Source organism: Pleurodeles waltl, chromosome 12 (genome assembly GCF_031143425.1).
Source record: "Pleurodeles waltl isolate 20211129_DDA chromosome 12, aPleWal1.hap1.20221129, whole genome shotgun sequence".
NCBI lineage: Eukaryota > Metazoa > Chordata > Amphibia > Caudata > Salamandridae > Pleurodeles > Pleurodeles waltl.
Genome location: NC_090451.1, coordinates 99888658 through 99915080, shown reverse-complemented (window position 1 = coordinate 99915080; position 26423 = coordinate 99888658). Strand labels below are relative to the sequence as shown.

Sequence of the window (26423 nt, the reverse complement as noted above, 5' to 3'; positions counted from 1 at the left end):
AATGCCATCAAATGGCACATCCATTAGTGATGCCTGAACATCACCTGCAAAGCCTGTGGATCTCAGACACACATGACATTAACGCACCCCACTGGTACCGACCACCCTGCACAAGCAGTCCATGGTTTTCATCACAGAGCGAATTACTTACTTTGCTGCGTCATGGCCAGCTTGAATGATCTTTGCAAGGTTGACACAGTATTCCACCAGGCATTTCCTTGGTGTACTGCAGCCTTTGTAGACTGGTTTTGAAAGTTCAGAACCACTCCTAGTGCTTTTGTCACTTTTCCAAGCTCCCCAAGGTAAATTGCAGCTGGCAAGAGGAGAAGAGAGAGTGTAGGAGGCTGGCCTGGTTTGTAGTGGGTATTTATGGTACTTACACCTTACACCAGGTCCAGTTATCCCTTAGTAGTGTAGGCAGTGTCTAGAACCCAGGCTTTCTAGGGGTAGCTGTGGATGAGCTTATCTGGGAGACATGCAAAGCTCATGCAGATACCACTGTAGTCACACTTTCGACATGTCAGGCCATGGAGTGACACTGGAGTAGGGTTCATGCTGTACTAGCATACATCATCCACACACTCACAATTCCAGATCACAAAGTGGCTTTCCTGGGAATAATGGAGAGCTGGGCAGACTCCCATGCTCAGAGAACCATGTCTGGAATCAGGATCCTGACCATAAAGTGAGACATTGCTAACCACTGGAGACTGGATACTGGCAGACACCTCCCCCAACCCCATTTTTAGGGGCATGGTCCAGAGGAATTGATTATTGTGCCAGTATTAAAAAGACTGTCTACAAGTGGAGATGCAATGACCACAAATATGTGAAGATCTAGGGCCCTTAGAATGCAGGTCAACAGAACAAGGGTGACATGAACTGACTGCATTTCTCACCTTGTTTTTACATACTACCTTTCTGTGAATTGGACACAATTAATGTACGGTCTACTATGGTTTACTAGTAATAGCCACTGTGGTTTATGGTTGCAATGTAATTTTTCCTTTTCCTCCCCTTAAAAAAAGAATTATATATATATATATATATATATATCCCAAACATGAAAAGCCCAGGCACCAGTTCCATATAACCAGTAACCCAGGCCGCCCTGCAGGGTCTGTGGCCCCTTATGGAGCAGGAGGTGACAATGATAGTTTTATGGAAGGGGCCCGACCCGCTCACCTTCATGCAAACAAGGCATTTATCCAAGAAATATATTGAGATGTAGGTGAGCAAAGGATAGGAGGGAGACAGTGTGCCTCTCCTCTTACTTTTCATGTATTCCTTGTATTGTTGTTATCATGCTGGGCAGAAACTGTAAAAGCAAGTGGACTACCAAGTAATGGATACCTAATGCACATAAGAACATTTGTATGGTGAACTGAAGTGCCTGTGACGCTATTGCAGCTATATGGAAATTAAGCGCTCCAGCAGTTATCTATATGGAACTGTGCATTATGGGATTTGGAGTTTGGTTATTGAAGTCACATGACTGTGTATTTAAAAAGCACTGGCTCACTAACACCTGCTCTTACTTACCTGTGAACAAGGCTTGCAGTTGCCAAAACGCGTCAGGATTTGTTGTCTTGCTGCTCAGAAATGCTATTAAATGCTTGGATTTTAACATGGACTGGTGACTGGGCTTTTCGTGTTTGGGAGATGTTTTCAGTGGGATGCTTCGCCCCAGTAACCCAGGCCGCCCTGCAGGGTCTGTGGCCCCTTACGGAGCAGGAGGTGACAATGATTATATATATATATATATATATATATATATATATATATATATATATATATATATATATATATATACATATACACACACAGACACACACTCACACACTTAAAAAAGCAAAGGTTACAGGGTTACAGGGACATTATAGTTAGGCTCATATTTTAAATGTACAAAACCATAGAAATTCACTGTAACCTTTGTTTTTTTAAGTGGATTTCTATGTTGCTTTTTTTTTTTTTTTTTTAACGTACAGTAATTTTCATTACTCATACGTTAATCCATCCATCACTACCCATGACCAAAGGCCGTGCGCGGCGGTTGGCCACAGGGTAATGTGTGTATATATATATATATATATATATTTATATATAAATATTTCACGTAGTGGCGGGCGCCACTAGGTAGTTATAGTTAGGACCATGTTTCTATACAAAAAGCGGTTATATCTTTGGCACCGTGTTGCAGTGATTCTTGTTGCGCATGGAAAGTTTTGGGGGGATCCGTCAAGCGGGAGCAGAGAAAAAGGGGGCTCAAAAATGTTGCATTTCCCATGTTAATTCCTATATGATTCTTTAGACATGACTACAGGCAGAACCACTGGACGGAATTACACCAAATTTGGCAGAAAGCAAGCTGTCGGTACGCAGATTACACTTTCGCTTATTTGGTGTGAATCTGCTTAGTAGTTTTTGAGATATTAATGGGAAAATAAATTTGTATATCTCTGGGCGTGAATATTTCGCAAATAATTACTGAAATCTGCAACACTTTGCGACTATACGTGCAAAAAAAAAAACGTTGCAATTGGCTGACCGCAACCTGACTACAAATTTGCGGCCACCAATTTATTATACAAGACATGGTCCCCGGGGATGAAAATCCAAATTGAAAGTAGCAAAAGGGGTCAGGGTAAAGGTACCCTGACACCAGGGGTGTGATATAGGTGAGTTTTAGGTGCAAAATATGGGTTTAAAATAATTCTGCGTCACCATGAATGACATTCACGAATACGGAAACATTTGAAAGAAAAACCACAGACTCATTCATACACTAATTCATTCACTCATACATTCACTTAGACTCCTGCATCCACTCAAACACCCACTCAGACACTCATGCACCCCCTCACACCCACTCAGACTCACACATCCACTTTCAGATCCACTCAAACACTCACGCACCCACTCACAGATCCATTGACAGAGACAGGCCCTGTGGCCAACCTGCACTGCCCACATCCAAAGGACGTGCGTGGCATTGGGAAAGTTATAAGAGCTTGGCTCTAAGGCTTGGCTGTAGGCCAGGCCTTGTGACCAACACCCACCATGCATGGCCAAAGGCCTACACGGCAGAGATTGGAATAAGGAATAGTAAATAAAATTGCTTTGCATTAAAAAAAAACATTTAAATTCACTGAAAAAAACAGAGGTTACAGGGACGTTATAATTAGGGTCTGAATTTACTCAAACAAAACCATAGAAATTTAGCAGTTATAGTTAAAGTTCTTTTAAATAACTACAACTCGTGTCTTCCCCATTAACAGCTAATTACTCCATATATTATATCACTGATGAGATCTTGTATGGCATCTTTGATATTAACAATGCAACATTTGCAATAAAATTATTGAAAAAGAAAACTGTGCATGGCAAGGGCGCAAGTTCTAGCAATTTGCAGTTTGTTAAATCTGAGTCCTTTGGAGTAAAGGCTACAGCGGTACCAGTGAAAAAGCGAGAGCGAACAACCAGGCTGGTTGTCGTGGGACGCTCCTGAAAAGTGCTCTATCGGGGGTAGAACCACACGCTCCAGGCTGTCTAGTGGGAGAGGAGGAGGCGGTAATCTGGCAGCCTCATTACCAGTGCCGCAGTCCCTGCAGAGCGGGACGCTCCTTGAAAGTGCTCTATCGGAGGCAGGACCACAAGCTCCAGGCTGCCTAGCGGAAGAGGAGGAGGCAGGAATCTGGCGGCCTCATAACCAGCGCTGCAGTCCCCGCTGCGCAGAGCGCTCCTGGAAAGTGGTCTATCGGGGGCAGGACCACAAGCCCCAGGCTACCTAGAGGGAGAGGAGAAAGCGGGAATCCGGTCGCCTCATAACCAACGCTGCAGTCACCGCAGCGCAGGACGCTCCTGGAAAGTGCTCTATCGGGGGGCAGGACCACAAGCCCCAGGCTGCCAAGAGGGAGGAGGCCCCTCTCCACCCATCACTGGCCATGCCGGGACCACTCTCTTTCTCTGTGTGATCGGGCTATCTTTACTGCGTGGGGTAAACAAGGGACGCAAGTACCTTAATCCAAATGGGGAAGAGGAAGAATACTGTGCATAGTGACAAAAGCAGTTTGGGTTCTTCTGTCCAACCGTCTATTATTATTATTTATAATCTGTTATGGGGGCCATAGAGTCTGAATTAGAGTAAGTGGAGGTCAAGATTGAGACAGTTTCTGCACCGTGCCAGAGGCCTCTCCTGGAACCTCTCGTATTAATAAAGTCTACTGCACCCGAGCACCCATTGAGGAAGCCCTGGATAGAGACCTTCCCCAAGGCGGAACAAGAGTACATTCTCTGCACCCTACCCCGCAGGACGTGAGTCCAACAAAGGACTTATTAGAGGACTTAACTGCAGATTTCTTTCCAGTGGGCTCCCAGCCACTGAAGAAGAGAAGGGCGGGGTAAAAAACAGTTGGGCACAATAGGAAAAAAAAGGTGTGTAATACACATACACTTACAAAAGAAAGGAAGGGTGCCCAGGTGACCAGTGATATGCTGAGGGAATGTGTAATGGGAAAAGGCATTCTAAACAACTTTATTTATAAAATTGAGACTCTACATTAAAATCGTTTTGTACAACACTGGAGGAGAAAATCACCAAGCTGATCACCGAAGAGATGGATCTTTTGCAGGCAACTATGACCAGCTTGTTTCCCAAGATAACCAATATAGAGTCATCTACGCGTGGGAAAACCCAGACAACCAACTCTGAGTTATCCTCGCGAGGAAATACCCATAGCTTGGAATTTCCAGCAAGGATGGGAAATGTCCTGCACAATTCAGGCCTGATGGTGTCTGGCTCACCCCTAGCTCAAGCTTGTGTTAGATCCCTACAAGCAGAAAAAAATCGTACCTTAGGAAACCAGAATTGGGCTCACTCTGGGTTCTTAAATCCCCCATGTCTCAACAGCAATGCAAATTTGGAAGGATTCTGCAGAAAGCAAGCTGTTTGTTCCAGTAATGGATAAAGTGCCCCCCGACTGAAAGTAATAAGGAGGATACAACCGCCCTGATGAGAAAGTGCGCCCACTGGCTGAGGGTCAGAACAGCTAGCCAGTGGATTTAAATAACCTGATCCTCTTGTACAAAGAGTGAAATGGGCCGGCACAACAAGGAAATCCCCTGAGGGAGAGTGTATTGTGATACATTTTAAAGACTCCTGGCTAGTGAGGTGCCTGGCGGGGATTTTAGATCATTCTGCAGGGGCAAAAGGAGGGATCAAAGTGCATCCGATTGGTTATTTTTATGACCAAACTGTTTTATTCTCAGACAGCTCAAAACTGTTGCAAAACAAAATTCTGGGGTTGCCGGCTTCACAAGCTTAGGTTAATGTACCCATTGCAAATCTTTTTGATTTACTGAATTCTTTAGCTAGAAGAACAAGTTACTTACCTTCGGTAACGCTTTTTCTGGTGGATACACTGACTACCTGTGGATTCCTCACCTTATGAATTCGATCCCTGCGCCAGCATCTGACGGAAAGTCTTCTTCCTAGCTGTCTACGTCGACGAGGACGTCATAATGGCACGGCTCCACATGGCTCCGTCTGATGTCAGCATGCCAATAAGAGGTCCCCGTCGGCGTACTAACGTCAGTTTCACCTCACTTTTTTCGTGCCTTTAAAGCAAATAGGAGTAAACCGACCATGAAAATGTATAAATAATATAGAAAGATATACACACACAAAAACCCTGATCATTTAAATAATCCATTCTTATTGAAAGCTGGGATACATAAATATACAAAATAAATAAAGAAATATCACTATATACATATAAATATACATATATTTATATATACATACGCTTTCATTTAAATAAATATAAAGCTAAATACTGCAAGATAAAAGTGTAACCAGGCAGGCAACGGGGAGGCGGGAGGGACCGTGAGGAATCCACAAGTCGTCAGTGTATCCACCAGAAAAAGCGTTACCGAAGGTAAGTAACTTGTTCTTCTGATGGATACAACTACCTGTGGATTCCTCACCTTATGAATAGAGTCCCAAGCAGTACCGCACTCGGTGGTGGGTGCCCACCTGATTACACTAAGAAATCTTGCAATACCGAGCGAGCAAAGTGACCGTCCCTCCTCATCTCGGAGTCTAAACAGTAATGTTTCACGAAAGTATGGAGGGACGTCCAAGTTGCCGCTTTACATATGTCTTCCAATCGAACTCCCCTCGCCAGAGCCGAGGATGCAGATTTAGCTCTAGTAGAGTGGGCCCTGATACCTTCAGGAGGGACCTTTCTTGCCAAAGAGTAACAGATCTTGATATACAAGATGACCCACCTGGAGAGTGTCCTTTTCTGTACAGCTTTGCCTTTTTGTTGACCAGCATACCCAACAAACAGTTGGTCATCCAAACGAAAGTCTTTAGTTCTTTCGAAGATAAAAACTCTGGGCCCTCCTAGGATCCAACCTATGGAGTCTCTCTTCTTCTTTAGACGGGTGGGGAGGAGGGTAAAAAGCAGGAAGAGTGATATTCTGCCCTAAATGAAAAGGGGTGACAACTTTCGGCAGAAAAGCAGCCCTGGTTTTTAGAACCACTTTATCAGGGAAAAACACAGTGAAAGGAGGCTTAACGGAGAGAGCCTGAAGCTCACCAATCCTTCTAGCAGAAGTAATCGCGATCAAGAAAACAGTCTTGAAGGCTAAGTATCTCAATGGACATGAATGCATGGGCTCGAAAGGCGAACCCATTAAAAATGTTAAAACAAGATTTAAGTCCTACTGAGGCATGTGAAAAGGAGTAGGAGGAAAGCTATTCACCAAACCCTTAAGGAATCTATGTACAATGGGAGACTTGAATAAAGATGGCTGATCCGGAAGGCAAAGAAACGCTGACAGAGCTGACAAATAGCCCTTAACTGTAGCTATAGCACAGCCTTTCTTCGCCAAACTGAGAACAAACAAGAGTACATCTGAAAGATGGGCCTTTAAAGGATCTTTTTGGTTCTCTCCACACCACAACACAAATTTTGCCCACCTTCCGGCATAAATAGATTTAGTGGAGTGTCGCCTGGACGATAGTATAACATCCACTACATCCGGCGGGAGAGAAAAGGAACTCAGGTTGCCCCGTTCAATCTCCAGGCATGAAGGTGCAGGCTCTGGAGGTGGGGGTGTAAAACCTGCCCCTGCGATTGAGAGAGGAGATCTGCCCTGAGCGGGAGACGGAGCGCAGGGCACTGAGAGAGTTGAAGTAGGTCTGTATACCATACCCTTCTCGGCCAGTCCGGTGCTACCAATATGACTTGGGCCCGGTCTTGACGAACCTTCCTCAAAACCCGAGGAATCAAGGGTATGGGGGAAATGCGTAAAGCAACTGGCCGTTCCAGGACATCTGAAACACGTCCCCCAACACCCCTTGCAACGGATACTGGAGGCTGCCGAATAACGGGCAATGCGCGTTCTCCCGAGTGGCAAATAAATCCACTTGAGGAGCACCCCACATCTCAAAGATGTGGAGGACTACCTCTGGATGGAGACGCCACTCGTGATCTAACGAGAAGTGACGACTGAGAACGTCCGCACGTACATTCAACACTCCGGCCAAATGATTTGCTATTAAGCAAATCTGATGGTCCTGAGCCCAGGACCAAAGTCGTAGAGCTTCTCTGCAAAGAAGATACGACCCCACTCCTCCCTGCTTGTTTATATACCACATCGCGGTAGTGTTGTCCGTCAGGATCTGAACTGACTGACCGCGAAGGGAAGGGAGGAAGGCCTTGAGCGCTAAACATACAGCCCGCAATTCCAACAGATTGATATGCAACATCTGTTCTGCTGGAGACCAACGACCCTTGATCTCCAGGTCCCCCAGATGAGCTCCCCACCCTAGAGTGGAAGCATCCGATATTACTTTGGCCACCGGAGGTGGTAGTGAAAACGGTTTCCCTTGGGAAAGGTTGCCGTCCACTGTCCACCAATAAAGATCCGCTACAGCATCCCTGGAGATCTTTATTGAATCCCTGAGATCCCCTTTGTGCTGGAACCACTGTCTGCGGAGGCACCACTGAAGAGCCCTCATATGCCAGCGAGCATGAATGACCAACAGAATGCAAGAAGCAAACAGACCTAGCAGGCGTAAGACTTTGAGGACTGGAACTGCCGCTCCTCTTTGAAACAAAGGAATCAGTGCCTAAATGTCCAGTACCCGCTGAGGCGGGGGGTAGGCCCGAAACCTTGTTGTGTCCAATACTGCCCCTTTAAACAGGAGGCGTTGAGAGGGCTCCAAGTGAGATTTGGGTACGTTCACCGAAAAACCCAGATCGAACAACAACTGCGTTGTCATTCGCAGATGAGACAACACAATCTCTGGAGACTTGGCTTTGATCAACCAATCGTCCAGGTAGGGAAAAAACGCTACCTCCCTCTTTCTGAGATGTGCTGCAACAACTGCCATCACCTTTGTGAAGACCCGGGGTGCTGAAGTAAGACCAAACGGAAGGACCGCAAACTTGATAATGTTGCGATCCAACCACAAAACAGAGATACTTCCTGTGCGACTTGACTATGGGAACATGAAAGTACGCGTCCTGCAAGTCGACAGACACCATCCAGTCTCCTTCGTTCAACGCCAACAGCACCTGCGCTAGGGTCAGCGTTTTGAATTTTTCCTGCCTGAGGAACAAATTCAAAATCCTCAAGTCTAGGATCGGCCTTAGACGACCGTCCACTTTGGGAATCAGGAAATACCTTGAATAACACCCCTGACCCCTTTCCTGCAACGGTACCAACTCTATAGCGCCCTTTGCCAACATAACTACAACCTCCTGTTGCAACAACAGAAGATGTTCTTCTGAACAAAAGGAGGGACGGGGAGGGAAGGGAGGAGGAAACTCCTGAAAGGGGAGACCATAGACCTTTTCCACAATTCCTAGCACCCAAGAGTCTGTTGTAATTGACCTCCATTGCTGCAGAAAAAGACTCAATCTTCCTCCTACAGGAGAAGTGTGACTGATAAAGTGGGGAAAACTAGGGCTGCTTCTGCTGCTGTCCTCCAGAGGAGGATGAAGAAGAAGAAGAGAGCTGCTGGGCTGGACCTCTAGCCCTGCCCCTACCTCGCCCTCTGAAGGCACGATAGGGCGGGTTGGCAGGTGGTTGGGTATAAGGTTGAGATCTACGAAAGGCAGAACCTCTAGCAAACCCTCGAAACCTACGAAAAGGCCTGTACAATGTAGCAGAAGGGGTCTGCAAACCCAGGGACTTAGCTGTAGCCCTACAGTCCTTAAACCGTTCAAGGGCAGAATCTGCCTTGTCCCTAAACAGCTTTTCCCCATCAAATGGAAGATCCATTAACGTGGATTGCACATCCGACGAGAAACCCGAAGACCTTAGCCAAGCATGTCTTCTCGTAGCCACCGATGTCCCCATGGCCCTGGCTATAGAATCTGTAGTATCCAGTCCAGATTGAATAATCTGCTGTGCAGCCGCTTGCGCATCCATGAAAAGGGCCCCAAAAGATTTTCGCACTTCCTGTGGCAGATCTTTTGCCATCTCCTTTGCAGAGTCCATCAGGGCATGAATGTATCTGCCTAGCACACAAGTGGAATTGGTAGCTTTCAGGGCCATGCTGCAAGAAGAGAACATTTTCTATGAGGATTGCTCCATCCTCTTAGATTCTCTATCTGTTGGAACACCAGGGAATGTACCGGGGGCAGATTTCGCCGAACATGATGCCTGAACCACCAAACTCTCCGGAGTCGGGTGACGAGATAGAAATGATGGATCTCCTGGGGCACTCCTATGCCTTCTCGCCACTGCCCTGTTCACCGCAGGAGATGTCACCGACTTTTTCCACAGGTCCATAATAGGCTCAGTCAACGCCTCATTAAAAGGCAACAAGGGGTCAGCACTAGAGGAAGAAGGATGAAGAACCTCAGTGAGCAAGTTAGTCTTGACTTCTGCCGAGGACAAAGGCAAATCTAGATAGTCAGCCGCCTTCCTCACCACAGCATGGAAAGAGGAGGCCTCCTCCGTAAACTCCTCCGGAGAAGCAATGTCCCACTCTGGGGAAGTATCCAAGCCACTTGCAGTGGAAAGTCCTTGAAACTCATCAGAATGCTCTATCTCACCTTCCTCAAGCCTTCTGTATTCCTCCTCCTCCAAAAGCCTCAACGCCTTCCTCCGAGATCTTAAATGGGTCTCCAAAGCCGGCGTCGACAAGGACTCCATCGACGCCGATGACCTCAAACCTTGAGATGGCTCCGGAAGACCCCCGGATTCAACCGGAGCCGGCGCCGACCCGAAGTCGGCCGATGACCTCCTCGACGCCGAATGCGCAGAAGGAGATGGAGCCGGTCTGGATGAGGCCACCAATGACGCCGGATGACGCGGAGAAGGAATCGGACGAGAAGCCGACGGATCCACAGTCCCAGGCGAAGGACTCCTGCCAGGGGAAACCCTCGGCGCCGGACCACCAGGCTCTGAAGGGCAGAAGGGCATGAATGGAGCAGCCCTGTACGACGCCGGCGAGCCCAAATTGAATGCCAATGGCCCCGTGGGACCCGCCGGTGCACCAGCAGGGGCCATGGCTTGAAACACAGCATACATCGCATTCAAAAATGCGGCCGGATCCACCCCTGGAGTCAGGAATGCTGGGTACTGCTGTGTAGACGTCTGGGGAACATCAGGATCCCTCGGCGCCGGTAAGAAACGAGGACTACCTTGAGTGACCTCATAGACTGAAGGCGCCGGTGACAACCTCGGACTCTCCGGCTGAGGCGTGACCGTAGGACTCATCTCCCACGTCTTCTGGCGCCGTGACGAACGAGACCTCGAACGACTCCTCGATCGGCTCCGCTCCGAACGGCGCCGAGAGTCATGACGGCGCCGAGAGTCATGATGACGCCGCTTCTTATGTTTTTTGGGAGAAGCATGGGAAGAAACCTTCTTGTGTTCCTTCTTCTTTGCCTTGGCCAAGAAGAGCTTTGCTTCTCGTTCCTTCAGAGCTTTCGGATTCATGCTCTGGCACGAAGAACAGCCTTCCACATCATGCTCAGAGCTCAAACACCAAATACAATCCGAATGGGGGTTGGTCACTGACATCCGACCCCCGCATTCCCTACACGGCTTAAAACCGGACTTCTTCAGAGGCGACATTGTAACTTCACAAGATCGCTACAGTAACCAACGGGCCAGGAAGAAAACCGTTGAAGTTGAATGCACGGAAAAAGGAAAAACTGACGTTAGTACGCCGACGGGGACCTCTTATTGGCACGCTGACGTCAGACGGAGCCACGTGGAGCTGTGCCATTATGACGTCCTCGTCGACGTAGACAGCTAGGAAGAAGACTTTCCGTCGGATGCTGGAGCAGGGATCGAATTCATAAGGTGAGTAATCCACAGGTAGTTGTATCCATCAGAAATGATTGACTGGCGAAGACACTTTTGCACGGAAGAGGTGTTCTAGATGGTTTAGGGGGAGAATTAAGTCAAGAGGAATCATCTCCCCCATATGGAGAGGCGAGTGCACCGATCCCTCCACCTCGGTTCCTTGCACCGTCTCCCATGTTGGAACAGCTAGATGCTAGAACAGGTCTGAAACCCTTATCTTTGATTAGCTGAAATATCGCGGGAGCCCGGTCTACATTACAAAACCCAGACTAGCTAAACTTTGTGCCCTTGCATGATATTATTTGCCTTCAGGAGACCTGGTTGACCGATCCCTTTATTTTGGATGGCTTTCTAATCTTGTATCAACCTGCGATTCCATCTACAGCAGGAAGGGCTGTTGCGGGTCTTGCTGTCCTTGTCTCCTTGAACCTACAAAAGACAATGGCATCATTGCAATGGGCCTCTCCTTATTCTATCATTGTTTTATTCTTGATTGAGGGGAGTAAAAATATCCTTTTAGTACATTTTTTTAATAATGTTCTTTATGGTTCCTTAAAGAAAATTCTTGAGGACACAATGGATTTCCTCGATTCCTCCTCTTGGCTTCAAGATAACGGTATGTGACTATGCTTTGGGCAGGAGATTTTAATCTGCCTTTATGCCAAGAGGAAGATTCTAATCGGTGCAGTTTTGTGATTGAGGCCAGTGAAATGACAACCCATTTCAGACACTCAGAAGCAGGGGATGCGTTGAATTAATTTATTAGTAAATACGATCCCTTGTTCTCCAGGGAGGCAATGCCCCAAAATATGCATAAAACCCCTACATTCACAGGAAATTCCAAAGGGAGCTCTATAGATTTTATTATCATCAATTCTGTTGACTCCTATTTAATTATTGATTTTAAGATAGTCCCTCATTGCGTTAGAGATCATAACCCTTTGTGTCTTAAATTAGCCTATAATATCAAATCAGGCCTGAAGAAAAGGAATAGGAGAGGGAATTCAGCCTTTAATAGAAATATGACATACATAAATCCTATAGTTTACATGCATCAGAATTAGATACTTATTTGAAAAACATCCTTTATTTATGTACAAAAATATATTACATATTCATATACGACCTTCAAAATCCATCTTTTGATGGATATTGAAGGTCATATATGAAGTAAAGCTAAAGGCTGGCTCTCTAAAGGATTACTTTGAAGAGATTTGGTGAAATTATGATGGAAGGAGGATATCTCTATGTGACTCGGATGTGAGGCGAGGCGAAGTGATGTTGAAGAAGATTGTGACCTCAAGAGTGAGATTGCACTAAGTTGGTCCCCTATCGTTTTAGTCCTGATGAAGACCCGTGTGTGAGCCCAGAATTAGCCCGAGAGCCAGAGGAGGATGAAACGTCGACGATGGTGGTTGAGCCTGGATGTGTTTTCTCTTCTTTATAATGAAGGAAGGACTTGATTGGGGATTCAATACTCTTGTAACTATACTAATGATTCAATGTGGAAAAGGTTGAACCAACAGGCATTTCTTCTAAATCTCTGTTTTTATTGGATACGTGTGAGATTTATATTTCTCTTTTTCTTCTAATCACAAGCTCTTGTTCTTTTGGCACTCTTTCTTGTCGTTCTATTTTGTTTTTTTGATAGGGGATTTTTTATGTGAATATGTAATTTATTTTTGTACATAAATAAAGGATGTTTTTCAACTAAGTATCTAATTATGCTGCATGTAAACTATAGGATTTATGTATGTTGTTAGATTTGGTTCCACAGTGGGTATTGAAGTCTCTTAATAATTTCTACCCAGCCCCTCTTGGGTTTGACAGGGTTACCCTCTGTGGTTTGTAATATATTTAATAGAAATATGGGCATGCGTATCAAATGGGAAAAGGTGGATCAAATGGCATTTAATCAGCTTATCGACCAACTCATGAGCTCATAGTGTAGGAATACGAGCAGCTGTGTGGTGCCGTTTCTGCGGCTTTGGATACTGATAGGATAAAATCAGCAGCAGTAGTACATCGCTGGTTTAATTCCACGTGCATGGCTGCCCACCTACATTTTAAAAAAGCCCTGAAAGTATTCTCTTGCGCCTTAATCAAAATGGCAAGGAGCCAGTACAAAGCCACAATAGAAGAGAGGAAATCCAAAATTAGAACTAGGGCTTGGGTTGACCTAATGGCAGCCTCCCAACTGAAGGACACCTTCAAGTTTTGGGGGGTGAGTAATCATGCAGACTTCTCTGAGCAAGACAAAAAAACAGATGATTGTTTGATCCCAGAGGATGTTTAAGAACAACACTACAAAAGGGTCTTTCAGATGGAAAATGGACAACTCCATGCAGGGGTTGAAAGTATAAATCAAAACCGTGTGGAAATAAACCCAATCCCATTAGACCCTCTGTGACAGGGCACCGAAGACAGCTAGGATCGGGGCAATCACTGAGTCCCCCTGGGGGTCTCACAGGAACAGGTTTCCATCAAGCATGACAGAGCATGCTGACGTCAGCGGGAGCCGCGGGGACAAGATGCCGGAAGAAGAAGGAAGCCGGAGAGAGGATCGAGAGATGACGGAGGATCTTCATGAGCAGGAGATGAGACACCGAACAGAAAAGGACGAAAGCAGGAAGAAGACGGGTGCACCGCACGGAAGCAGCATGAGGAGACAAGACCCAGCAGGAGAGAAGGAGGCGAGTGGAAGAACCAGCTGATTTCCCTTATCTTTTAGGTAATATAGACACGGCAACCACAGTAAAGTCATGGTTACAAGAGGATCCCTTCTGTCAGGAAGATACTGAACAAACTAAAACCAAAGCGCACCTGACTAAAAGACAAAAAAGAGTAAAAAAAAACACATATCGGCTGGATAACCTAAGTATTGCTAGGGGGAATATTATCAATGAGAAACGGGTACTAACCAGTGCAGGAGAGTCCAGGATATGGCAAAGAGATGACCCCACCCTCAAGAGCGCCTGGACCACAGCAACCTCTGACCCTACAGATCAGGTGGTTCCCGATTTTCTGATTCAAAATGATTTATTGTATAGGTGTGTCCAACAAGAAGGAAGTAGAAAAATGCAATTAGTGGCTCCCAGAGACTACAGAGAACAGGTGTTGCATTTAGCCCACGGGCAGGAAGGGGGAGGACATTTTGGTCAAGACAAAACCGAACAATATCTCCTAAGGCGGTTTTATTGGCCAGGGGTGTACGGGGATATTAGGAGACACTGTCAACAATGTCCTAACTGCCAATTGGTGAACCCCAGTAATGAGCCTGGGCCCCCCCATGTCCCTTACCGATAATAAAAACACCTTTCACATGAGTAGTTATGGATTTATTGGGACCACTAGTGGCTTCTTCCAAGGGTTATAAATACATCTTAGTCCCGGTTGATTATGCCACAAGATATCCGGAGGCTATTCCCCTTACCAGTATGATGACAGAGAGCATCGCGCAGGCCATGATTGGGTTCTTCTCTACAGTCGGATTTCCGAAGGAAATTCTTACGGATCAAGGAACCACATTTATGTCTTGATTAATGGCCGAGGTCTGTCAGTTACTAGGGGTCAGACAGATACGAACACCTGTCTGTCATCCACCAACAGATGGCCTTGTCAAAAGATACAATAAAACCATCAAGGAAAAACCATAAATGAGACAGGAAGGACTGGGACAAAAAACTAGCATTAGTCCCGTATGCTATCCGAACACATGTCCAGACATCTACCGGGCATAGCCCCTACGAACAATACCACCTTGTTCATTACAATGACCCAACCCCGAGAGATACCTGTTCTTCTCACACTGGAGGAAGAGGACCAACGGATAGAACCTACTATGAGACAAAGCTAACTGAAGTACAAAAAACCTAAATGAAGCTCGTAGTGAAAAACAATAGAGAGGTTTTTAAAAAAATTCCAGGTAGAACCAATTTAATTCAACACCATATTAGAACTGTTGAAGGGAAGGTCTCTAGACAAAAACCCTATCGACTACCTGAAGCTCGACGACAGCTAGTCGAAAAAGAGGTACAGGACATGCTAGAGGCAGGCATCATAGAGCCGTCTTCTGGTCCTTGGTATTCCCCAGTGGTTTTAGTCCCCAAACCAAATAGAAATATCATATTTTGTAATTATTTAAGTCAGCTTAATTCCCTGTCCCAATTCAATACTTATCCAATGCCTTGAGTTGATGATTTGCTTGAGTGCCTAGGCCAGGCCTGGTTTCTGACTACTCTGGACCTGACGAAAGGGTACTGGCAAATTCCCCTAAACCCTTCAGATAAAGAGAAAACAGCCTTTGTTATGTCTCAAGACTAAATCAATTTACTGTGTTACCCTTGGGATTACATGGAGCCCCTGCTACATTTCAAAGGTTAATGGATATTGTATTAAGAACCCACCAACAATATGCAGCAGTATATCTAGATGACATTGTTATCTATAGTCACACTTGGACACAACACTTAGATCAAGTGTCTAAAGTCCTACAGGCATTACGAGAAGCGGGGTTAACAGCAAATGCAGAGAAGTGTAACATGGGACAGACTGCTATTAACTACCTTGGCTATGCCATTGAAAATGGATGTATTAAACCCCAGGTCGATAAGATCGAGGCTATAAAACAGATACTTGTACCTAAATGCAAAAGAGACAAAAGAGCTTTCTTAGGACCATAGCAGCCCCATTAACATCTCTTCTAGAAAAAGTCTGTCCCAACAAGATAAACAGTTTATCTGATGAACAATATCAAAGTTATCTGATCCTCAAAAACCTCCTCACTACCGAACCCGTTTTTACAATGTACCAACTTTCAGAAACATTTTTTTCTACAGACAGACGCGCCGACCAAGGTCTATGGGCTGTTCTTTCGCAAGAAGATGATGATGGACAAACACATCCTATTGTTTATATTAGCAGGAAATTATTGGACGCGAGAGAAGAATTATCCAACATTGGAAAAAGAATGTTTGGCTATGAAGTGGGCTATTGAGGCTCTGCAATATTAATTGTTGGGGAGGCCATTTGTTCTCCTCACAGATCATGCTCCTTTGACATTGTTGGCCAAGCATAAAGATTCAAATGCAAGGGTTATTCGATGGTTCTTATCCCTCCAACGCTTTATGTTTCAGGTCAAACACATGCTGGGTTCTTTGCTGACCAATGCTGATTTTTTGTCCAGATATCCTTCGGACTTGTGGCTCCAACAGCCACTCTCTGGGGAGAGCGAGTGTGACAGGGCACCGAAGACGGAAAGGATCAGGGAAATCACTGAGTCCCCCTGGGGGACTAACAGGAACAGGTTTCAGTGTAGCACGACGGAGTGTGCTGACGTCAGTGGGAGCCGCGGAGACAAGATGCCGGAAGAAGAAGGAAGCAGGCGAGAAGATTGAGAGAAGACGGAGGAGCAGGAGCAAGAGGATCTTCATGAGCAGGAGACGAGATGCAGAAGAGAAAACGACGAAAGCAGAAAGAAGACGGGTGCACCACGCGGAAGAAGTATGAGGAGACCAGACCCAGCAGGAGATAAGGGGGCAAGCGGTAGAACCAGCCACTTCCCCAGAGGGACGTGGCTCTTGCAGGTATGGGACGATTTATACGGTTCATTTTAAAACTTAGTGGGGACATCTGAGGGGAAGTGGGGAGGTGGTCTGAGCAACCGTGAACCACATCACTAAAGGGAAAGAGGGCCAAACCCTCTTAGAGGAAAGGCAACTACACCACGTTTACAGGGAGCACTGGTACTATGCTTGATGGTCTGTAGCATTATGGCGCTTTGTATACTAATAAATTAGATGTCCCATATGAGCAAGAAGTAAACCTCGGAGAGCTAACACTGAAACATGTGCATAGCGTGATAACCCTTTCTTTCGGGAGCACTGTTCTTTTTCTTTCTTTCTCTCATCTACAGACACACCAAAGAAGTGAATCAGCTGAATATTGTCGTCCCTTTACTAACCCCCCTCACTAAACAAGCACTCCCATCTTAAGTGCACAAAATTAGCATAATATTAAATACAAAAAAATAATAAAACAACGCCAGAAATGGATGTGGAAAATATATGTACCTGATAGAGACTTCTTGTCTTCTCTCCTCTCCTTCTCTCGCTGGTGACGTGGGACCTGACAATTTGCAAAGCTTGTAACTGTGGAAAAGAAAAAGAGAGAAGATATTACCAGGGGACAGAAGTCCAAGACCTGAAATAAAAACCTATCCTCATAATAGACTCTAGAAAGCAAGCACAAAGCATCTAAACCTCTGGTGGGAAATAAAATAATCAGTTTGTTCCAAAACTCCAGTGCAACGTCTATGTGTACACCTCCAGAAAGATACTTAGATCATCCTGAAACAGGAATAGGCCTGTCACGCACCCCTGTTGATGTACAGGAGGTCATTACTGCAGTAAATCATTTCAGGGCAGGGAAAGCGCCTGGGCCTGATGGAGTCCCAGCAGATTTATGTAAAACACTGCCTCACCTGTGGGGCCCTTTAGTCACAAATGTCTTGAGAAGTGTAGTAGTGAGCCACAGTTCCTCCTCTTGGAAAACGGTCACAATAATTCCCATTTTTTAAAAAGGCAACAGGCAAGATCAGGCAAGATCCAACGTGCTATAGGTCAATTTCCCTTACAGATTCCACCGCTAAAATCCTAGGAAGAGTGATCCTCTCACGATTGGAGGAATGGGTGATGGAGGAAAAGATTCTTTTCCCAGTCAAGTATGGCTTTAGGCCTAGTTTAAGCAGAATAGATCAAGTTTTAAATCTACAGCTCATCCTTAGTACATATATAATAGCAAAAAAGGAGTCATTCATATGGCATTTATTGACCTCTCTAGCACTTTTGATTTGGTAAACAGAGGGAAGCTCTGGCAGAAAATGGAATCCTTGGGTGTTGATCTAAAGATGTTGAACTTAATTAAACGCTTACATACGGACCTTAGTGTGTCAGTGCGGTACGGTCCAAATGGAGAGAGAACATGCCCAATTCCTTTGCGGGGAGTAAGACAGGGATGTATTTTAGCCCCAGTGATATTCCTAATATATATAAATAGGATTTACGACTTTCTACTTAGGCATGGGAAGGATTCCCCTAGGATGGGCTGGAGACAGCTTCCAGTTCTATTGTATGCAGATGACACTGAATTAATTTTGCGCACTGCAAATGGCCTCCAAGGCCTGCTACACCTTTTCTTATCTTTTATGCAGGACCTTGATCTGAAGGTAAATTTTGCCAAACCTTACGTAATGACAAGTGGGCCCTTGAACACAAAGTCTAAACAATTTAGAATGGGTGGCAATGTTTTTAATAAGGTGAACGACTTTTGCTATTTAGGTATGCATTTAAATTCCTCCCTGTTATGGAACTCCCACCTGAAGGTCAAGTCGAAACAACTGGCAAGGAATATTGAGTGGCTCTTCCGTTATGCGCGTAAATTAGATCACAAACCCATATCACAGATGGTGACCCTCTATAAAAACCAAATGTCTAACAGCAGCTACGTACGAGGCGGGTCTGTGGGACCATGGTAAAGCTGATTCCCTACAATGTATTGAGAATAAATTTGCACACAGACTGTTGTTGGTACCCACAAATGTAGCTAATATAATATGTCATGAGGAACTGGGTTTGCAGTATCTAGAGGACTCATTTGCTGTCTCTCCTCTCCTACTGTGGATTACATGCTGGACAAACCCAGAGGCCACTTTGGTCCAAGACTACATGACTGATTGCTTACAATTGGCTAATAAGAACAGAATCCTGTGGCTCTCATATTTAAAAACGTCTTTGAAATCTGGGGCTCGAAAATATGTTTGTAGACCCTAAATCTCTGCCGAGTAACACAAAAGAGGTTGTGAAACAGTGCTTTAGAGAGTATACTATGACTCTCCGACTTCAGGGTGCGCTGAAGTTGAAATCACTTGAGCCTTATACCCAGATTTTAACTACAGATGCCATAGAACCCTAATTAGCCTGGTTCGAGAGTCCAACAGTATGCTCTCTCTTAACTTTGGTCAGGCTAAACTTAATCCACTTCAGAGTGGCTTTTCCCACGCAGGGTACGTGATGAAGGGATCTGCCCTCCTGTCCTTGTGACGCAAAATCTAAACTGAGCACATGTCACTTTATTTTATTTTGAACACTGTATACTGACCCCAGATCCGCTTTCATACTGCCAATGTTGTGTGGGGCAAATATTAGTCATTATAAGGAAGCAATGATCTATGTACAAAAACTATCGACGATTAAAATTTGCCATTTCATTTGAATTTTTTTTAGATCTGCTATAGTTATTACGAAACGTTATGAACTTATTGACGTATCTATATAATCATAATTGAATACATGTTATGATCTTAGAATGCTGTAGAATTCTTTTGTAGTAAGTAAAGAAAGGGTACGTTTTCTGAGGGATGATATTTTATAACTTATTATTTTAGTCCTAATTATGTAACAAGGCATGGTTTTAATGTAAAGCTATATGTTTTAGAATTTTAATTGTATTTAAATGGTTTTAAGTGATTTTATGGCAAATGCCGAATAAAGATTTTGACTGACTGAAATACTTAATTCATTAGTTAAGCAGCATGCTCTTGTTAAAGCAATTGGTTCTGCTACCTGTGCTAAACTTATACTGCACAAGTATGATGCTTCAAAAACATCTGATATGGTGCATACTGCATAAGCTCCTTTCAGAGTTCCATGATGCTCTCTCAAACAAGAATCATCCACAAATCAAATCAGCCAGCTCAAGTGGTATGTCCTATTTGTCTGGTCTTGGTTTGGTGAACAACTTGGTTACATCAATACAGTCATGGTCACATTCCATGTCATCATCGTTTTTATCTGCAATTGGCAAAAAGTTGTGGGATTCAATGTATTCCATCTTCTGAATGAAATACTGTTAGCCGCTAAGATTACTTGCTCATGCTTAGTAGGCTGTTTATCAAATGCTTAGTTTTAGTATGAGCCAGCAAAATCTCAACTGAATGAGGTTCTAAGACCAGAAGAGGACAACCTATCAAAATACCTTCACTTTGCTCAACTGCGAGGAAAATGCCGCCACCGATTTTCAACACCCAAGAAGCGCTGAAGCTACTTGACCCAGTGTGGGGGAAAGCATGCCACATGCCTTTTCATTTCACCATATTTTTATGGGAACAGTGAGAATGCATGCTCTTCTCTCCCATGAGAAAACAAAAATTGGTTTCATAATTTGGTATTCCTAAAGCAAGTGCACTATTGAGTTTGTAACAGAGCTCTAAGAAGGCACTCATGCATTCACTGTCAAATGGTATTGGTTCACAGATCTCATTGTAAGCCTCAGTAAAGGCTTTGGAATCAGGGAAACATTTGGAATCAACTATCTATAGTAGCCAACCATTCATTCCTCCTTGCCTATTAGGCAGACTCATTTTCAAAATTGCAGAATAGCATTCTATAGATACTTTTCTTGCTCCTTTTTAATAGGGTATTTAAAATAGACATATTCTTCCATACAATACTACATTTTACAGGTGATACCTTATATCCGTTTTCTGCAAGATGGTTCAAGACATAATTGTATCCAACTTACCACTGTCCTTTGTTTTAGATACAATCATACACTGTAGGAAGCTGGCTCTGTATGTACTATATCAAAGTGAGATATTGTGTGCACAGAGTCCAGGGGTTTCCCAGAGGGTTACCGGAGGCTAAAGTAGATAATACTAATCCTCTCTTTTGTGGTAGTGTGGTCGAGCACTTAGGCTTATCAGTGGGTAGTGCAAAGCATTTGTTGTACACACACAGACAATAGAAGAAGCACACACTCAATAACTGAACTCCAGACCAATGTTTTTTTATAGCAAAAATATATTTTCTTAATTTATTTCTAGAACCACAAGATTCAACTTGCATCAATAGATTCATATTTCACACATATATCAACAGTACTTTGCTTGAAATCTGTAAGTTATACAGTTTTTCAAATATTGGCAGTTATCTGTTTTAAAAGTTGACACAGCAATTTTCAGAAACAGTTCCTGGGGGGGAAGAAAAGTTAGTACGATTTACAGGTAAGTACTTGACTTAAAGTTCCAGTCTCCGGGGGTTAGGAATTCCACAGGTTGAGGTTCAAGTAAACCCCAAACACCCACCACCAGCAACACAGGGCTGGTCGGGTGCAGAGGTCAAAGTTGAGGCAAATTTAACATGGGCTCCTATGGAGACTGGGGGCACTCGGAATCAGGCCTGCCTGCAGATAAGTAACCGTGATTTCAGGGGACAGATCTGGGGGGTTTAGATGATCACTGAGGGGGTCACACGTAGGCACCAAACATACACCCTCTGTGACTCTGTGGCGGCCGGGTGCAAACAAGGCGTTGGGTTTCCAAAGGTGGTCTATGAGGGGACAACAGGGGTCACTCAGAGGCTGCAGGCGAGGTCCAGGGGGTTGATTGGGGCAATCCACAGCTTGGACAGGGAGGAGGGCCGCCTACTGAACGTAGCTGCACTAGAGGTCGGGTTCTTCAAGGCCTGGGGGCTGCAGCTGCAGTGGTCTTTTAAGCGTCAGATATCTTCGTCTGGAGCTTTTGTGGTCAGGGGGTCCTCTAGATTCCCTCTGCAGGCATCGTCGTGGGGGGTGGAGAGGTCAACCCATGGTGGGCACTTGCTCACAATTGCCATGGGACTCTTTCTAGCTGGTTGGGGCACCTGGTCACCGGCCACAGGCGTCAGGTGCAGAGTGGTCAGGACTCATGGATCCGCGGAGGCTCTGGAGTCCCTTGGTGTTGTTTCTTTGTGTACTGGGCTGCTGTCCTCGGGAGTTCTTGTTCCTTTGGGGGTGCAGGGCAGTCCCCTGGAGCTTGGCAGAGGTCGCTGGTCCTGCTGGATGTGTTGCTTTCTAGTTACAGGTTCTTTGAAGCAGGAGACGGGCCGGTAGGGCTGGGGCCAAGCCAGTTGTCATCTTCCTTCTTCTGTGCTGGGGTTTCAAGTTAGCAGTCCTTCTTCTTCTCAGGTCACCAGGAATCGGGTGAGCTGGGTTCAGGGAGGCCCTTAAATCCTGGATTTAAGAGCGTTTCAGGGGTCAGAGTGCAATAGCCAATGACTACTGTCCGAGGGTGGCTACACCCTTCCTGTGTCCACTCCCTTTGGGAGACAAACCTAACCCTATTGGTCCCTGCCCTCCAAACAAAGATGGAGGATTCGGCAGGGAGGGGGTCACCTCAACTCTGGATAACTTAGGGGTGGCCCTAACTGGGGTGGCCACTCCTCCCTATTTTCCCTAATTTTACCACCAGACTTGCCGCCAAAAGTGGGGCTTTGTCCGGGGGCGGCCAACTCCACTAGCTGGAGTGCCCTGGGGCACTGTAACCCGAGGCGTGAGCCTTTGAGGCTCACCACCAGGTGTTACAGTTCCTGCAGGAGGAGGTGTGAAGCACCTCCACCCAGGACAGGCTTTGTTTCTGGCCACAGAGAGCACAAAGACTCTCACTTCATGCAGTCAGAAACTTGTCTGAAAGTGTCAGGCTGCACAGACCGGTCAGTCCTGCACTTGCAGTTTAGCTAACATACGGGGGCATCTGTAAGATGCCATCTGGGTGCATTTTTCAATACATCTCACACTGGCATCAGTGTGGGTTTATTGTGCTAAGAAGTTTGATACCAAACTTCCCAGTATTCAGTGAAGCCATTATGGAGCTGTGGAGGTCGTAATGACAAACTCCCAGGCCATATTCTCAATATGGCTACACTGCACTTATAATGTCTAAGAATGGACATAAACACTGTAGGGGCATACTGCTCATGCAGCTATGCCCTCACCTGTGGTATAGTGCACCCTGCATTAGGGCTGTAAGGCCTGCTAGAGAGGTGACTTAGGTATGCCACAGGCAGTGGTTTGTGGGAATGGCACCCTGAGAGGGGTACCATGTTGATTTTGCCTTTTTCTCCCCACCAGCACACACAAGCTGCAAGGGCAGTGTACATGTGCTTGGTGAGGGGTCCCCTAAGGTGGCATAATACTTGCTGCAGACCTTCCCTGGCCACATGGCCCTTGGTACCATGGGTACCTTTTACAAAGGACTTAACTGTGTGCCAGGGTTGTGCCAATTGTGGAAACAAATGTACAGATATTGGGAAAGAACACTGGTGCTGGGGCATGGTTAGCAGGATCCCAGCACACTTTCAATCAAAGTTGGCATCAACACTAGGCAAAAAGTGGGGGGTAACCATGCCAAAGGTAGCACTTCCTACACAACCTCCCACCCCAAACAAAAGAGGATGAGACTAACCTTTCCCAAGAGATTCTTCATTGTCTAAGTGGAAGAGCTAGGAAAAACCAACTGCATTGGCATAGGCAGTCCCAGGTCTGTGGTCCACTAAATAGTCAATTCCCTCTAGGGATATGGACCACCTCACAAGTTTAGGGTTCTCCCCTTTCATTTGCATTAGCCATCTGTCTGTGGTCAGTTTGAACAATAAAGTGAGTACTAAACAAGTATGGCCTCAGCTTTTTCAGGGACCTGTCTACACAATGAACTGCCTAGAATAATCTGGAGCTTAAAGAATTGGTGCTGAGCACATTGCTTCTTTCAGGGTGTCAAAGGCCTTTTGACAGTCAAGAGTCCAGTTGACCTTCTTTGACATCTTCTTTGAGGTCAGTTCTGTGAGGGGAGTCCCAATGGATCCATACCCCTTCACTAACCTCCTATAGTAACCAGTTAAGCCAAGGAATGCCCTGACTTCAGTCTGGGATTGTTTAGCTTCCCAGTCCAGAATGGTCTGGATCTTGGGTTGTAAGGGTTGCACTTGGCCTCCACCTACTAGATTGCCCAAGTATACAACTGTGCCCTGCCCTATTTGGCACTTTGATGCTTTAATAGTGAGGACTGCTGCTTGCAAGGCCTACAAAACCTTCCCCAGGGGGATCAGATGATCCTGCCAGTTGGAGCTAAAAACAGCAATATCATCTAGATATACTGCACTGAAGGACTCCCAGCCAGCAAAGACTTGATTCACCAACCTTTGGAAGGTGGCAGGGGCATTCTTTAAGCCAAAGGGCATAACAGTAAACTGATAATGCTCATCAGGTGTAGAGAATGCTGTCTTTTCTTTGGCTCCAGGTGCCATCCTGATTTGCCCATACCCTGCAGTTAAGTCAAAGGTACTTAAAATGTGGCTGCACCGAACTTGTCAATCAATTAATCCGCTCTGGGTATAGGGTGTACATCTGTTTTAGTGACAGAGTTGAGCCCTCTGTAGTCCACGCAGAACCTCATTTCTCTCTTGCCATCCTTGGGGTGAGGTTTGGGGTCTAAGACCACTCGGCTAGCCCAGGGACTGTCAGAGTGCTCTATTACCCCTAACTCCAGCATCTTGTGGACTTCCACTGTGATGCTCTCTCGGACTTGGTCAGACTGTCTATAAATTTTGTAAAGGTAAACTGTCTCCTGTGTCCACATCATGGGTACACAGGTGTGCCTGACCTGGGGTCAAAGGGAAGAGCTCAGCATACTGCTGTAGGACTTGCCTGGAGTTAGCTTGCTGTTGGGCAGAAAGGGTGTCAGAATAGACAGCTCCATCTACTGCCCCATCCTTAGGGTCAGTTGAGAGGAGGTCAGGGAGAGGTTCACTCTCTGCTTCCTGATCCTCATCAGTAACCATCAACATGGTTATGTCTGCCCTGTCATTGTTGAGTTTTAGGCGGTTAACATGGATCACCCTCTTGGGTGTCTTGCTAGTGCCTAGGTCCACCCGGTAGGTGACCTGACTCTTCTTTTCCAGGATTGGGTAAGGGCTACTCCATCTGTCCTGAAGTGCCCTGGGAGCCACAGGCTCCAGAACCCAAACTTTCTCTCCGGGCTGGAAGTCTACTAGTGCAGAAACTTTAGTCATACCCCAACTTCTGGAGTTGTTGGCTGGCCTCAAGGTTTTTGGATGCCTTTTCCATGTACTCAGCCATCCTAGAGCAGAGGCCAAGCACATAGTCCACCACATCTTGCTTAGGGTCACGGAGAGGTCTCTACCAGTCTTCTTTAACAAGTGCCACTGGTCCCCTTACAGGATGGCCAAACAGAAGCTCAAAGGGGGAAACCCCTACTCCCTTCTGTGGAGCTTCTTTGTAGGCAAAAAGCAGGCATGACAGGAGGATATCCCATCTCCTTTTGAGTTTTTCAGGGAGCCCCATGATCATGCCCTTCAGTGTCTAGTTGAATCTTTTAACAAGCCAACTGGTTTGAGGATGGTATGGTGTGATGAATTTATAAGTCACCCCACACTCATTCCACATGTTTCAGGTAAGCTGACATGAAGTTTGTACCTCTCTCAGAAACCACCTCCTTAGGAAAACCCACTCTGGTAAAAATACCAATCAGGGCCTTGGCTACTGCAGGAGCTGTAGTAGACCTAAGGGGAATTGCTTCAGGGTATCTGGTAGCATGATCCACTACTATAAGTATGTATTGGCACTTGCCTACAATAGGCTGACTATATTGCTGCCCAACAGCCAGATTACTGGTAAATGGGACGGTGTCTGAGGTGTTTCCTGTGAGTAGAGGGACAAGACAGGGATGCCCCCTGTCACCTCTTCTTTTTGCCATGGCCATCGAACCACTGGCATGCATGCTCCGCGAAGACCCAATCATAAAGGGCTGGTGCTGGCCACGAGGGGTGGAAGATTGAATGGCACTATAAATGGACGATGTGCTGCTGTATTTGTCCAACATGCTGGAGAGTGGGCCCAAAAGCCATAATCTGCTGAACTTGTTTGCGGAAGTGTGTGGATTAATGCTCAACTCAAAGAAATCGCTACTGGTCCCGTTGACGTTGAGCTCGGGAACCAATAAGCGGGCAGTCAGAACTGCCCATAAGACTGCTTAGTTTCAAACATCTGGGAATCAAACAGCATTGGAACCCTCCCTTACATGGGCACTTAATGTCACACCACTTGTTCATAGAGTTAAGGCAGACTTGAGGACATGGCATTCATTGCCCCTCAACGGCTTGGGACGCATTGCCCTATTTAAGACGCTAGTTGTTATAAATGGGGTCTCTAGCGGACAGTCGATTTGCACCCTGTCCAAGTAGGGCCCCTCAATCTAG

The 26423-nt window shown here is 45.7% G+C and overlaps 1 long non-coding RNA gene across 1 annotated transcript in view; it reads right to left on the bottom strand.

Moving 5' to 3' along the window:
- LOC138267321 (uncharacterized) overlaps positions 1–26423 on the bottom strand; it is a 118775-nt gene that overhangs the window by 56595 nt on the left and 35757 nt on the right. Inside the window, exon 2 of the long non-coding RNA XR_011199777.1 lies at positions 17409–17486. This is a non-coding gene — a long non-coding RNA (uncharacterized lncRNA). The remainder of the gene's footprint in view (positions 1–17408; positions 17487–26423) is intronic.